Here is a 15,390-nt window from a genome sequence, read left to right on the forward strand (position 1 = left end):
TCTGGGGAAAGTGCTGGAAGTGGCCCTTGCTTTTCCTTGCTTTCACTATTTTCACAGCTGTGTCTTGTTTCACATTCTTCACGCTGGGTTCTGAGTGCCTTGCTTTTGGCCATGCCACCAGCCCAGCCACTTTCTTATCTACCACTGTGGTTATGAGAATGCCTCTTCCTCACCAGGCTGTGGGCTCAGTGAAGCAAAATCCTCCCTGCTCTTCCCTTACCTACCAGTTGGGTACCTGTAGGATTCCAGGAACTAATCCAAAGTCATGGTCTATGGCTTCTGAATCTGTTGGCTGCTGGCTATTGCAGCTGGCTGTGCACCTCCCACGTGGCAAACAATACACCAACTAACTTGGCTTTCTTGGCCATCTGTCTGTTGGCTAAATAACTACTTCTTGAATAGACCAACTCCTCACTTAGGCAGCTGGTATGTTGGCAATTGACTGAGCTGAACAACTTCTGGGCTGGGTCCAGTATTTCCTGACCACAAGAGAAAAAATGAATTTCATTTTTGCACAGGGTTTTGCACAGGCTTTGTAGTGTCTTTATAAAGCAAAGTAGATAAGAAAAGCAAAATGAAAGAGGAACTAGATGGACTGTGCTTTAGAGCAAAGCTTTTTAAGGCATGAGTGACTTTGAATTTTTCCCCTTCATGGCTGCCTTTCACACTCTCTCCCTTTTGCCTTCCACGTTTCCTCAGCTTTTCTTCTTTTCTAACCCTCTCTCTATAATTTTTTCCAAAATTTCCCAGTCTTATGGTCCATTCAACCAATATTTAATTAGGCTTTAGTGTGTACTCAGTGAGGGTAGCAGCCTCAGGTGCCTTTGCAGAATACCTGCTATTCTTTCTGGTTGCTCGATATCAGAAACCCCGTCCTATGTCTGGGGACTCTTTTACCTTATGAAGCAGAGCCTGCCTCCCACCCTGGAAGCTGAAAATACCACACTCATTTTCCAGCTTCCCTTGCAGCTAGGGTGCAATCATGTGAACCGAGCTCTGCAGACAGACAGACCCACTCCAGAGCAGGAGCAGAGACCTTGAAGAACCCTTTATGGAAAAGAAGCAACGGGTGCAGCGGTTCTGGGCAGTAACCAGCACCTCCCATCAGAGAGGATGCTGTGTGTGCAGCAAGCTGTGGGGTGTGTGCTCAGGAGCCACGGCCATCTCATGGGTCTCAGTTCTGTAGCACCAGCTGATCCGGGGTGTCATTCCTGCCTGCATCACTTCTCACCCAGTTCTCCAACACTCTAAGGCAGTGGTTCTCAACCTTCTGACCCTTTAAATACAGTTCCTCATGTTGTGACCCAACCATAAAATTATTTTCGTTGCTACTTCATAACTGTAATGTTGCTACTGTTATGAATCATAATATAAATATCTGATATGCAGGATGGTCTTAGGTGACCCCTGTGAAAGGGTCGTTTGACCGCCAAAGGGGTCGCGACCCACAGGTTGAGAACCTCTGCTTTAAGGTAGTCTTTGAAACACTGAATATACTTCAATAAATTTTTTTACTGAAATTAGAGTCAGCATTGGTTGCTTGCAGATAAGAGTCCAGGTGAATACTGAGGCCAATCAGGGACCATAGGTGGTGACATCGGCAGGTCAAAACTGTGGAAAGGTGGAGCCCCATGCCTCACCCCTCAAGCAGCTGCTAATAAACCTTGTATGAGGTGAGCCTAGTGATGCTGAGTATTTTATTTTTCCATAGAAAAGTAAATTCAGATTTTTTTGTGAAACCCCCACTTTTAGACATTAGGAACATGTTAAAAAAAATAGCTGTGGGCTTTCTAAAGCATGGCCATGGACTACACATAGCCCCAGAACTACCTTGGCATCCTCTTTATTTTTTATTGTTTTATTTTAAAGAAGCATTTCAAGATCTCTGTCATAGAGAGGTTTCTTTGTGGTAACTTTCTTATTACCCACTGGAGCTCTACATTTTACAAGAACTCAAGCTAACTCATAGATTTACATAGTAAATTGTTGGGGGCCAGGATATGGAAATGAGGCCAGCTGATGGAAGTCTGAATGGAAAATAACATATGCTAATTCCAAACTACACAACTGTTTATATGGTCTGGATCAAACCCATCCAGCCAATCAAAACGCTTGAATCATGCAAAATCTCCAGCCTCAGGTGTTGCCCTCTGTCTCAGAGAAACATCCAAACCATCTCCTGATGTTTCTGCTCCAACCAGGTAATCGTGCACTCCTCTTAGCCACAGGCCATGCTATTTAATGTCACAACCTCACAAGCTAAAGTCTGAGGATGGTCCATCTCATTGGTGGGACCTACATCTCAGCCATAGCTGCAAGGGAGGCTGGACAGGTATGTTCCTGGCATTTTCAGCTTCTAAAGTGAGAGGTGATTATTCCTCTCAACAAGACTTGAAAGATGTGTAATTCCCCCCAAATGGAAATGGGTTCAAGTGCAGATGGCCAAAAATATGGTGCACCTTCACTACTCCCCCTTCCTTACACTTCCATGACCCTTCTCCACTTTTTTATCTGGAGCCCTGATTCCCCTCCTGCCTCTCCATCAGCATGGGAAGAAGCAGGCATTATCTACCAAAAATAAGCTATGATTTCTGGAGAATTTAAATGCAATTAAATATCACACACTGAATATACAGTAGCTCAATTTAATCTTTTTGGAAGACTGTCATTCTACACTTTGTCATCCTACTGCAATTGTTCGCACCATGTTTCTCAGAATAATATATTAATCGAGATAACCAGAAAGCATTAAAAATGTTATAGATTCAGCAGGCAAGCCCAGAACCACTGGATCAAATATTCTGAGGATGGAGTCCTGGAAATCCATATTAAAGCTTCTTTGGTGATCTTAATGTTCAGCCCCGTGTGAATAGCTTTTGATTTTGAAGATGGGAGAGGTGCCCTTGGATTAAGTCATGCCTGCTGAGCATGGTGATCATCTTCTTTTTACATGCAAGCACATGCCTGTCCACTGGAAAGCTGCTCTCATTCCATTTCAATGCCATGATTGACAGGGGCAATGCTGATCATAGTACCTTCCTCCTATTCCCCAAAAAGGGCCTGTTACCCTGGCCATGCCCATCATGATGCTCCATGCTCTTGGCCATGATGATTGATCCAAGCAAAACCCATCAGAGTAAGCCCATGAGGATTTGATATTTGGAAGCAGAAGAAAAAGGATCCCGCCTTTGCCATCAGGGCACCTGGGTGAGCAGGAACTGAGGCCAGCTGGTGGAAGTTTTCTTGGGCGGCAGTGTTAGAGAATGATGCCAAGTTACGGAAACTCAGACAAGAAACAGATAAATAGAGATTAAAATTTTCTTCCTTTGTCTGCTCACATACATGGGTCCCCCTCCATATCAGGCCTTGGCCAAAATGGAGCCCATTGGGAAGTGCGGTCTTTTGAGCCCCCTCGAGGCCATAGAAGGATGGTCCTTGGGCCTGAAGCACTTCCTTCACAAGACAAGTCTTCACAGCCTGTCCTAGGCTTATTTCCTTGTGTGGGACTTTCTCTCCATTGCAAACTCAGTGTGTGCTCCTCTGTTCTACTTAAGCATGTGTGTCATGTGGCACCCAGAAACCCCACTGCTGTGGTGAGAAGCCCACCAATCCAGTCTCCCTACAGACTCCTTTGTAACAAACAAGCTGGAGCACAAGATGGGTGCATGCACGCCAATGGCCCTGAGGAGGCTGCTGAGAGGGACCGTGGCCATGGGGACTGACACCCACTACTGAAGTTAGTATGTGTCTCTTCTCCGTGTGAGGAAAGCTTGTTCCATCCATGCTTGACTGTGGTGTTTTCCTTGGCGACTCTGATATCAACACACAGTGGGCAGAATTGTTGGGACTTGGGCTCCTGGGGACAGGCCAGAGATGTCTCTTGCTCGAAAGACCCCATACATCTTTTTTACATTCAGAGTGGATCAAGTTGGATTTCTGCCCCTGGCAACAAAATCTCTGTAGTAATAAGTAAGGTTGTATTTTGCTTCCAGTAGAAAAGAGTAAAAAGATACAGGGGCAAATAAACTATCTGCATTTAGGTAATTGACATGAAATGAACATTTGTCAAGTGATCTTTTCGTATTTTCAGCTCTCACCAGATGTTTACAAGGAAGTGTGAATAAGGAGGCCAGTCTGACTCAGTGCGGTGACAAGAAAGGCCTGCGTGGGCACAGAGTGGCCTTTGGAGGGCAATGGGGTAAGGACTTCATCTCAAATGAGTTGAGAGAAAGGATGCCCTTAACAGAGACAATTAGAATGATGAAATGTAATCAATAGTGAACCCAGCAGTCCCCAAATCTTTGCCCAAAGAAGCAAATCCTTGCTGCCTGTACCTCCTGTTGCTCTGTGCCCAATGTGGGCAGCACAGGGAAGGAGCCAAGCCACAGTATTGAAGGGAAGGAAGGACATGGTTTCCATTCCAGATGTCTGTGGGGCTTATAGGTGTCATTTTGAAGCCCATCAATCCAGTCCACCTACAGCTTCCTTTATAACAAGCCGGCACCAAAGAAGCCGGACTCGTGGTGCACCATTAATGATTTCACCTGGTTTGCCAAAGCCCCTCAAAACAGCCTCTTGAAAACTCAAGTTCACATTGCTATGGAAACACTGACCTGTCAACAGAACAAAACAAACACACAGGAGTTATTCTCAAGTTCTGTACAAACTGTTGAATCTGTATGTGTGTGGGCATATTCTCACATACACACGCGTGCACACATATATGCACACAAATGTACACACATGCACATGTACGCACAACCTGGAAGAAATCTGCTGTGTACACCCACCCCCTGAACTTCAGCCCGACAGAAGGCAGGCTTTTCTAAGGGAGATGGTTGAAAATATCTTCATAAAGAGGATCTACAAAGTCATCTGGCTTTGGTCTCAGGGTGTGGCCTGTTTGACAGATGAAACAGGGGAGAGAAAAGTGTCATCAAGCTCTTTCAGATCCCCTCCTGGGTGTTCAATATTCACTTCACCACCTTGAACACCCCTCCTTCTCAAGTGCTTGAAGTTCCCTTTTCATTTCTCCTCCAGGCAGAAAGTTCTGAAATTGTAACTTTCTTTGGAATAAGTAAGGCATCATTGCTATAGTTTCACACACAGTATCTGAGTCTATGATGACAAGTCGGCAGAAACAGGGAATCGCCTTGTCCAGAGGTGGGAGTGGGCACATTTCAATGGTTCCCTAGAATTTCTTCTAGAAGACCGGCCTCCCCTTCTCCATGTTCATCACCAACCACCATTGCTCACCGGGGGACTGCAGGGCTTTCTAACAGGTCACCCTGAATCCAGGGATCCCCTTTTCCATTCTCCTGACCAGTGCCAGAGGGCATTTAAAAACTCATGTTTGACTGTACCATTCCCCTGATGAAAGTGTTTCATTAGTTTCCCATTGCCGGTAGGTAAAACCCCAAGTCCTCCTCTGACCTGCGATGTCCACTCATCACCCCCACCTTAGCACAGGGCGCACTCCTCTGTGCTCTTCACGCTCCTTGTCCAGCCACACAAGCTGAGTCCATGCAGCCCTTCACATCCACCCTTGACTGTTCCCATGCAGGCCTATGTGCACACCCGTGCCACTGCCAGAAATGATGCCTCCCCACGCCCACCTCACCCCTTTCCCCAGGCCACTCCCACATTTCCTCAGGATTCTTAAATAGCACCTCCTCATGGAACTCCTTCCCCACCCCAGATTGCCCTCCCCTCCCAGACCCACTAGTTTTGCTTTTCTTATTCATTGTCTTAATTACTATTAACCAGAATATTCTATTTTCTGATAGTTTGTGAACTCCATGAGCCCTGTGATCTTCTCAGTCTTGCTCATATTTGTATGAGCAAGTGCCTGGCACACAGTAGGAATTCAATAATTTTGTTGTTAAATGAGCAGGTGAATTAATAGATTCTGGAAGTCAGCACCTTGGTCATAAACCCCTCAGTGGCTAACATCTTGGTCTTCAGCCTGCTGTGTTGTAAGGCATGCACACAAGTTAACTCTGCATGCGAACAGTGTCCTCTGCCGATTTCTACTCATCCAAATGTACGTGTCTGTTAAGTTCCAATCTACGTATTGTCCAGACCTCTGCCCTCAAGATGAAAGCAGGAAATAAGCAAGGAGGAAAAGTTATCTCTGAAGATGGGCTTAAGAATGGAGAGTGAAGGGCTTAAGAATGGAGAGTGAAAGACTCCAGGAGCCACATCAGGGCAGACGTTATCCAAGCCAGCTGGGAGAGTCCTGACGGGGTTAGAAAGTAGACTTGGCCTTGGCAAAGGCGGTCAAGGTCATAGTAGAAGAATCACAAGGCACAGCTCCAATACGAGGTCAGAGATGATAAGGGAGAATGGACAGCACACGTAGTCCATTAGCAAGTGAAGGAGAGCTTTGTGACAAATGAGAGCACTCAAACTGGGCCACAGTGTTCACTTAGTCCCCAGAACATGCTTCAGGGATGTAAGTGCTGGCTCAGAGGAGCCCTGCTGGGCTGGACTTCATTCCCTGTGGTTCCCCTGATTCCTTCATCTCTCCTCCAACGGCTAAGAGCAACCTCCTCGGCTTAGAACCAAGCGCTGTTCCTGTTGCCCATAGAAGAAACCAAGGCTCGACCCAGCACTGCAGAGCTTCTGACTCCCCTACCTCTCCATCCACAGTTCCCCGCAGGCCCCCAAGGGAACTGCACATTAAATAGTCTCTAATCCTACAACCCTCACCCTCATCACTTGGTCAAATCCCAATCATTCTCGCAAGCACCACCGTCCAACAGAATGTCCCATGATAATAGGAATGTTCTAGATCTGCACTGTCCAAGAAGGCAGCCAGTAGCCACTGAGCTCTTAAAATGTGGCTAATGCAACTGAGGAACTGAAATTTAAACTTTGTTTAACTTTAAATAACCACATGTGGCCAGGGACTACCAGATTGAGTGGTGCAGCTCTGGAATTCAGTTCAAATGCCTTTCTTCATCCTCCACTTCTAGGAAGATATATGTTAACGCTGCACTTTTTTTAAAAAAAAATGGTTTTTTGTTGATTTTCAAGAGAGAGGAAAGGAAAAGGAGAGAGAGATGGAAACATCAGTGAGAAAGAAACATCAACATCAACCGGCCACCTCCTGCATGCCACCTGCTGGGGATTGAGCCTGAAATCCGGGCATGTGCCCTGATCAGGAATCAAACCAGCAACCTCCTGGTACATGGGTCGATGCTCAACCACTGAGCCACATTGGCCAGGCACCTTTGCACTTTTTAATCATAGGATTCATCAGAAACATTAGATGTTATTAGTATGATTATTCGCTTATTTTCCATTTCCCCCACTAGTCGGCAACTTCCATGAATCAGGGGTCAGGTCTGTTTCATTCTGCATTGACCCTGAGGCCCAGGACAAGTTCCTCATACACAGTGGACAGTAATATTTGTGAATGAGTGAGTGAATCAATGAACACAAGAGATTCTGTGTCTATATGACTTCAGGAAATCACTGTGCACTTCTGAGCCTGGATGTATTCTTCTCTAAAGTCTATGAGTGCCTTCAAGCTTGAGCACTGTGTAGATTTCACCTATAAATAGGAAATTACAGAAAGGTGGCACAGAGTAGAAAGTTCTAGGTGTTACTTGAGACCATCTTGTCCCCACAATTACTTTCCCTAAATTATTTCAGGAAATGACAGTAATTTATAGTTCAAAGATCAATTATGCTATGAAATTTTTACAGAGCACAGTTCTGCCCTTGCATTAAGACACACACAGAACCGATACAATCCACACACGACCTCTGAAATAAGTCATGGGGGTGACCGTTTATATTTTGCCAGGACTGGAAAGCTTTTCAGACTGAAACTTAAAATCTGGGGCCTCAAACTATGAGCGACATTCCCAGTAATCACTCCACCTCTGATTTATGCAACCTAGCAGCTAATAAAATGGGGATCAGAGAGATTTAATATCAATGTATAATTACCTTTTACTTCTTATTACTTTTGGTAATAACTTTTGTGGCTTTCTCAGCACGCACTGTTCTTCCAGAACAAAGTAAACCACAGCAAAAGGGCACAAGGGTTCACTTGGCCATCCCATCAAATACATTGTATGAGAAGTGGAATGACGGAGGGGCTACAATGAGACTAACTGGAATGAAGTTAAACTTGGAAAGGTCTTGTATCTGATACTAGCTTACTTAACTGCCTATTGTTAAGACTTAGGATTTGGATAAATCATAGTCACCTTCTGGACCTACCTCCTTCCACACGCCCTCGCCATGCGAAGGCCCTCCCTTCCTCTTTGTCTCAGAGAAGTGCCTAGTAAACAATCCATGGTGATGAGCTTATAATTTGGACAAGAAAGTGGTTAAATGCACAGGCACTGGAGGAAGACCGTTAATGTGTTAAACTTGACCTTAGTTTCCTCATCTGAAAAATGGCGATAATCGTAGCATTTACCTCTGGAATTGGCCTGAGGATTAAATGAAGTAATATGTGTGGAGGGCTTGGCACACTGTAAATGTGTCAAAGAATATTAACTAGCATGACGATGATGACAGGGCAACAGAAGCAGAAATACTGCCTATATGCGTGGATGTCCTGTACTTGGCAGCTTTGTAAAATAGATAACAATAAGCTTAATGTGTGGCCCTTTTTCACTGGCATTTGTGTTTAACTTAATAACAACCAATTATCAAGCATCCACTGAGCACCAAGCTAACATAACCTCATTAAATCTTCCCAGGACCCCCTAAGAAGGAATCATAGCTTACTAGTGACAGTGGTAGTAACTGTTGTAGTAATAACAATAAAAATTATAACTAGCAATGTCTGAGTACTTACTGTGCCTGCTACTGTGATATGCCTATTACATGTATTCCCTCATTTAACCTCCTTCTCAGACTCATAGGATTAGAATGATAATTACTGCCATTTTAGAGAAACTAACTATGGTCCAGAGAGCTAAGTATCAGTCCAAGCGCAGACAATCTGCATGTGGGCAAGCTGGACTGGAACCCAGGAGTCTAACTCCTGGTAGCTGCTACACTCTACTCCCTCAGTCCTACTATCTTGGAAGTTTGGAAGTGGAAAACAGACTTTAAGTCAGTTAACAATAAAACTATGAGCCGAGTAATAATGTGGATGAGGGCTGGGGCTAAAATGAGGCAAATAAAGTGCCAAGATGCAAAATTCAAGGAGGTACTCATGACCAAGAAGAACCCAAAGTAGCTGGGGTGGGACTAGAAATATCCTGGTGGGTCACTAAGAATGATGGGAAATAGGGCCATGCATCCTTCCACCTATACTCACATTCCTCACATTCTGTTAGCCAAAACAGGTCACACAGCAAGCCCTGGTTCAGAGGGAAAATAGCCTCCTCTCCATGGCAAGAGGAGCTTCAAAGCCATCAGTCAGACATCCCTCGAGGGTTCCTGGACTGTGAGGGCACAGGCCTGGCTGAGGGATACCTCTCCTCCCACCCCCAAGTGCAAGAATTTCCTACACCGGGCCTCTAGTAGATAATAATACAAAACCTATCTCAGTGTTGTTGTAAGTGTTAAATGAGGCAGCACATAAAGAATGTGTCATGATGCCTGGCACATACTCAATAAATACAAGCTACTATTTCTAATTGATGTTATTTATAAACTTCTTCATGTGCATGTTAAAACTTTATAAGTCCATGAGTGTGGGCTGGCGTGGATGAAGGAGAGATAACAGTGAGGAAGGAATAAATGCCTCCCATTACACTCCACCAAGCCAAATTCTCTCTGGCTAAGCTATTTCTTGATGAATGGATAATTCCATGAGTTATTTTATGCCAGAATGAAAACTTCATGAACGGTTAACCAAGATGGAAAAGATGGAGTTCAAAGTGCAGCTACAAAGATGTCAAGAACAAAAGCTGGATGAATTTGAAAAGGAATACACTGCCTTTACATTGGGCTCTATTTGCATTTTTTCATTGGTATTCTGGATTAGTATTGACCAGTAGCTAATCTAAATTTACATCTTGTATAACAACTAGGTTATTAACTGGGCCCTCTTCCTATGGCTGTTTCTTTCAAAAATATTCTAAATGAAGGGAAATTCCTCTATCTTAACTGATAAGAACAGAGTCAGAGAGGATTATGGTCAAAAATTTACTAATTTCCCAATATAATATGTATCCTCATAGAGATCTCCTTTTAAAAAACTCACATCACTTTGGACTTTGAATATCTTTGTTAAATATTTCTTCATTTTTCACCTTTGTATCAGCATTTATTCAAGTCCTATTCTTTTTTCATGATGACTAAGTAAAAATTTAAGAACAAAAAGTTGGCATGTAGACTACAAAACACATTTGAACATCAATCTAAAATTAAATGTGTTAAAAATATGATTTCCTATTATGAACAACTACTTGCCTACAAATATGATAACATAGATAAAGTGGACCAAATCCTTAAAAGGTACAAACTTCCAGAATTTACACAAGTAGAAATTGATAAACTCAGTATGCCTTCATCTACTAATTGAATCAAAAACTAATTATCTTCTAAGAAAGGAAGCACCAGGCATATATGGTCTCACTGGTGAATTCTACAAAATAGTAAAGGAAGAAATGACATCAAGTTTCTATAATTTATTTGAAAAATTAAAAACAGAGGAAACATTTCTTACCACATTCTAATATGAAAACTAGATGAAGAAGTTTAAGAAAGGGGAACTATGGACCAATATCTGCAAAAATCTTCAGCAAATATCAGCAAATCATATTCATCATATTCATCAATGAATACAAATCTCACAACAAAGTGGGATTTATTCCAGATATATAAATCTGGTTTGACATTTGAAAATCAATTGTTGTAACCTACCACATTAACCAGATAAAGAAAAAAATCATATAATCATATAAATTTGACACAAAGCAAGTGACAATATCCAACACCCACTTGTGATAAAAAAAACTCTCAGTAAACTAGGGATAGAAGGAAAATAAATTCATGAACATCTACAAAAAATCTACTACTCAGATCATACTTCAGTGAGAAAAGCAGCATAGATGCTTTCACCTCTAATATGGAGAACAAAGCAAGACTGTCTTCTCTTACCACTCCCAATACAATATCATACAGCAAGTCCTGGCTAATGCAATAAGACAAGAAATGGAAATAAAAGGCATATAGATTAGAAAGAGATAAGTTAAAACTGTCTTTATTTATAAATGACATGCTTGTCTATGTAGAAAATCTGAAAGGAGTAACTAAAAACACAAAAAGAAAAACCTTCCTGGAACTAATAAGCAAGTACAAATAGAAAGATTTCCAGATATGAGGTTAATATACAAAGGCCAATTTCTTTCTTATATATCAGCAATAAACAACTAGAATTTGAAATTACAAAAGCAATACCATTTACAATAGCACCCAAAATAAATCCTTACAGATCAATGTAACCAAATATAAACAGGATCTTTAAGGGGGGGGGGGGGGGAGACAACAACAAACCTACAAAACTCTGATGAAAGGTATCAAAGAAAAACAAAATAAATGGAGACATATTTCATGTTCATGGACTGAAAGGTTCAAGGTTGTTAAGATGTTAATTATCTACAGCTTGATCTATAGACTCAATGTAATTCAATCAAAATTCCAGCAAGCTAGCTTATAGATCATGATAAACTGACTCTAAAGTTTATGTGGAAAGGCAAAAGCCTAGCCAACACAATACTAAAGATGACAAACAAATCTGAAGACTCACACTGATTTCAAGACTTACTAGAGAGCTGCAGTAATCAGGACAGTGCAGTATTGGTGAAAGAACCAATGGAGCAGCATACAAAACCCAGAAACAGACCGGCATAAAGAGAGTCAACCAATGTTTGACGAAGAAGCAAAGGCAATTGTTAAACTGACTAATAAGGCACCAAAGGTTTGGCATGTACCTAGGCACAACCCTTCGCCCTAAGGTAGTGATGGCGAACCTTTTGAGCTCGGCGTGTCAGCATTTTGAAAAACCCTAACTTAACTCTGGTTCCAAGTCACATACAGAAATTTTTTGATATTTGCAACCATAGTAAAACAAAGACTTATATTTTTGATATTTATTTTATATATTTAAATGCCATTTAACAAAGAAAAATCAACCAAAAAAATGAGTTCGCGTGTCACCTCTGACACGCGTGTCATAGGTTCGCCATCACTGCCCTAAGGCAATCTTTAGCCATGGTCCTCAAGAAAAACACAGAGACAAGACTCTTGAGGGAACCTCTGGAGGTGCTAATCTGCCAGACCTTCCTTTTTTATAAGCCAGACGGTTGGGCTGGGGCTTCCCTAGCTATAAGGCCTGCTGCATTTGAAAATATTACATTCATTCTCTCTTTTGATAAGGGGACTCTAGCAATGGGAGCTCCAGAAAAAAAAAGAATCTTTTGTTTGTTGTTGCTTTTGTCACCATTTGCATGTTTTTTTTAATCCTCACCCAAAGATGTTTTTTATTGATTTTAGAGAGAGAGGAAGGGGAGAGAGAGAGAGAGAGAGAGAGAGAGAGAGAGAGAGAGAGAGAGAGAGAAACATCAATCAGTTGCCTCCTGTATGTAACATAGGTATACGACCTGACTGGGAATCAAACCCACAACCTTTCGGTGTATGGGACAATGCTCCGACTGACTGAGCCACCAGGCCAGGGCACCACTTGAGTTTTTAAATTTAGACAGCCAAATAAGAAATCAAGGTATGCCCAAGTCACAATGCTATCACTCATAAAGGAATCTTAAACAAAACTCAAATGCTCAGAGCATTCATTGGTTCAAAGATTTCTTGGCCCAATGGCATGAAAAGAGATGTGGTCACTTGGAGAATCTTAAGTGAATGGCCTTGGTTCTCTGACAGTTTATGAAGTCAATGTGTATAACTGGATGTACCTGACTCACTTTCAGCCTTCTTCTGGACTTTTTTGGAAGCAGTGACTCAATCTGTTTGTCATCATTATCATCAGCATCAATAATGTGTCATTCCAAGAGCAGAAGAAAGTTTGAAAGAGAGAGAAAAAAATCAAAGGATATTTATAATGAGAAAATTATACGTTGAAGAGGAAGGCAGCAATTCTTGACAATGTTTTAAGCAAGTTCTTAAAATAGCAGCAATTTCTCTTGTTAACAGCTTTGGAAATAAGAGAGCAATAGTATTTTGGTGAGCAGGATATTTTTATGTTAGTAATAAGTTTCCAAAGAGATAACTGGGAACTTGTAGACTTTATAAATTAGGTTTATTGGCCATGCCTACCTATCCTCCCGAGAGAGGAAGATGTGTCTGAACTTTTCAAAAAATTGAAAGGAGCCAAGATAACTCATGCTTGTTATTTGTTCAGCTTTTTTAACTTAACTGATGTAAGTTTCTTTATATGAAGTGAAGTACTTATGGGGAGTGGCAGGTTAAATCTGGCTCCTTGAATCCATGAATACTAAATATTGTTCTGCAGAATGTGACTTTAGACCCTGGGACTTTAGCTCTGGGACTTCAGACAAGGTCCTTAAGCTATCAAAGACTCAGCATCTTCATCTACAAAACGGAGAAAGCAATGCTACTATGTCCTAGGGCTGGTGACAGATTGGATGAAGCACCCAGTACAATGCCCACCATGTGGTTAGCATTCAAAAACACTACATATTATTCTGTGTTTAAATACTTGTATTAATTTCAGAGAAGAAGGGAGAGGGAGAGAGAGATAGAAACATCAATGATAAGAGTGTCATTGATCGCCTGCCTCCTGCACACCCCACACCGGAGATCAAGCCCACAACCCAGGCAGATACCCCAACCAGAAATTGAACCATGACTTCCTGGTTCATAGGTTGACACTCAACCACTGAGCCATGCCAGCTGGGTTACATATTATTCTCACTGCAATGGAACTCATCCTCCCTTGCAAACCTTCTTCTATTCTGCCACACATGCCCTGGCTCAGGTTTCCTGTTTCACATCCCTTTTCAAAACCCTTCAAATGATAAACAGTGTGACTGTAGAGACAGGAAGCTGACTTTTTGCCACACACCGAAACCTATCCACTGCCAGGCTCTGTGCTGGGTTTTGTTTTGTGGGGTTTTTTCCACGTGGCCACATACAAAGGCTGCATACTTCCTCCAAAGGGTGAGACCATTTGTCAGGTCATTATTGAATCTTCACTCTGGGGATTGCTTTCAGAGCAGTCCAGCCATTCACCCTGGAAAACCTCTCATTTTTCTTACAGACTACCCTTGTTTGTGAACAATACAGCCACACTCAGCTTGTTAAATCTCTTCTTTATTCAATAGAACACTTAGTATGTTATGTATCAACAGCTATGCTCAACTGAGTATGCATTCAAATTAAACAGATAGGCTCCCTGACATTTTGGCACGTAGAACATAACAGAGAGACAAACAATAACAAGTGACCAAGAAAATCCAGCAGATAAGTAGATAATTGCACACTGACAAATGCTACAAAGACAATGAACATGACATAGTAATAGAGAATAATTTTAGGGAACACTCCTACTCAGATCCCGGTGGACGATACTCTCGTAAATGCACAGGGAAACGCTGCAGGATTTTAAGCTGGGGAGGGAGGAACACGGATTTACATTTTCAACCAGACATTCAGCATGCTCTTTGAAAAAAGGGACAAAGCACAAAAGTGGGCTTGAGGATACCAGGAAGGAGCCTATTACAGTGACCCAGGCAAAAGGATCGCAGCTGGGACAAGAGAACTCTACTTACTGTGGAGAAAAATGTATGCATTTGAGGTGTATTTTTTAAATAAAAAATGCAGAATTGGATGCTGAAGATGGGAGTGGACACCTGCCAGGTGGAGGTGGGCGTGCCATGAAGCCATGGATCTTAAGTTCATGGCACTTGAACTTGGATGGGGTTCCTTGCAGAGAGACCCCATCCCAGGCTTTCGTAAGGGTCTTAATAAGTTTGCGAGGTCATATGGTTGTTAACATTTACAAAGGCAAGATATTTGTGTATACTTTTAAAAATGGAATGCCCTCAGATTATGTAAGCCGCAGACCCCTCAAAATCTGTTACTATCTTCCCCTCAAAGCATCTATGTACCTACAGCAGGTGGACAGGTGGTCAAAGAATTAAGTATGGCTGGGAGGGTTCGAGTTCCATTAGATGTGGGAGTTTAGGTTCCTGCCAGGTGTTCAGGTCATCAGAGAAGATCCTACTAGTAAATGGCTTCCAGATCTTTCTAAACATCAAGTCTACTTTCAAAGAAAAAAAAAATTCCACCATTGACAATGCTCAGCTTCTAAGTTAACCGTTCTTAATATTTTTAAATTATCCTTGATAATTTAGAAAACCTACAGACTTTCCCTCTCAGCAAATGCATTGAAACCCCCCACAGTTTCATTCAGCCTGAGCCAAGAGCCCATCT

This window comes from Myotis myotis, unplaced genomic scaffold, assembly GCF_014108235.1.
Source record: "Myotis myotis isolate mMyoMyo1 unplaced genomic scaffold, mMyoMyo1.p scaffold_m19_p_9, whole genome shotgun sequence".
NCBI classification, from domain to species: Eukaryota; Metazoa; Chordata; class Mammalia; order Chiroptera; family Vespertilionidae; genus Myotis; species Myotis myotis.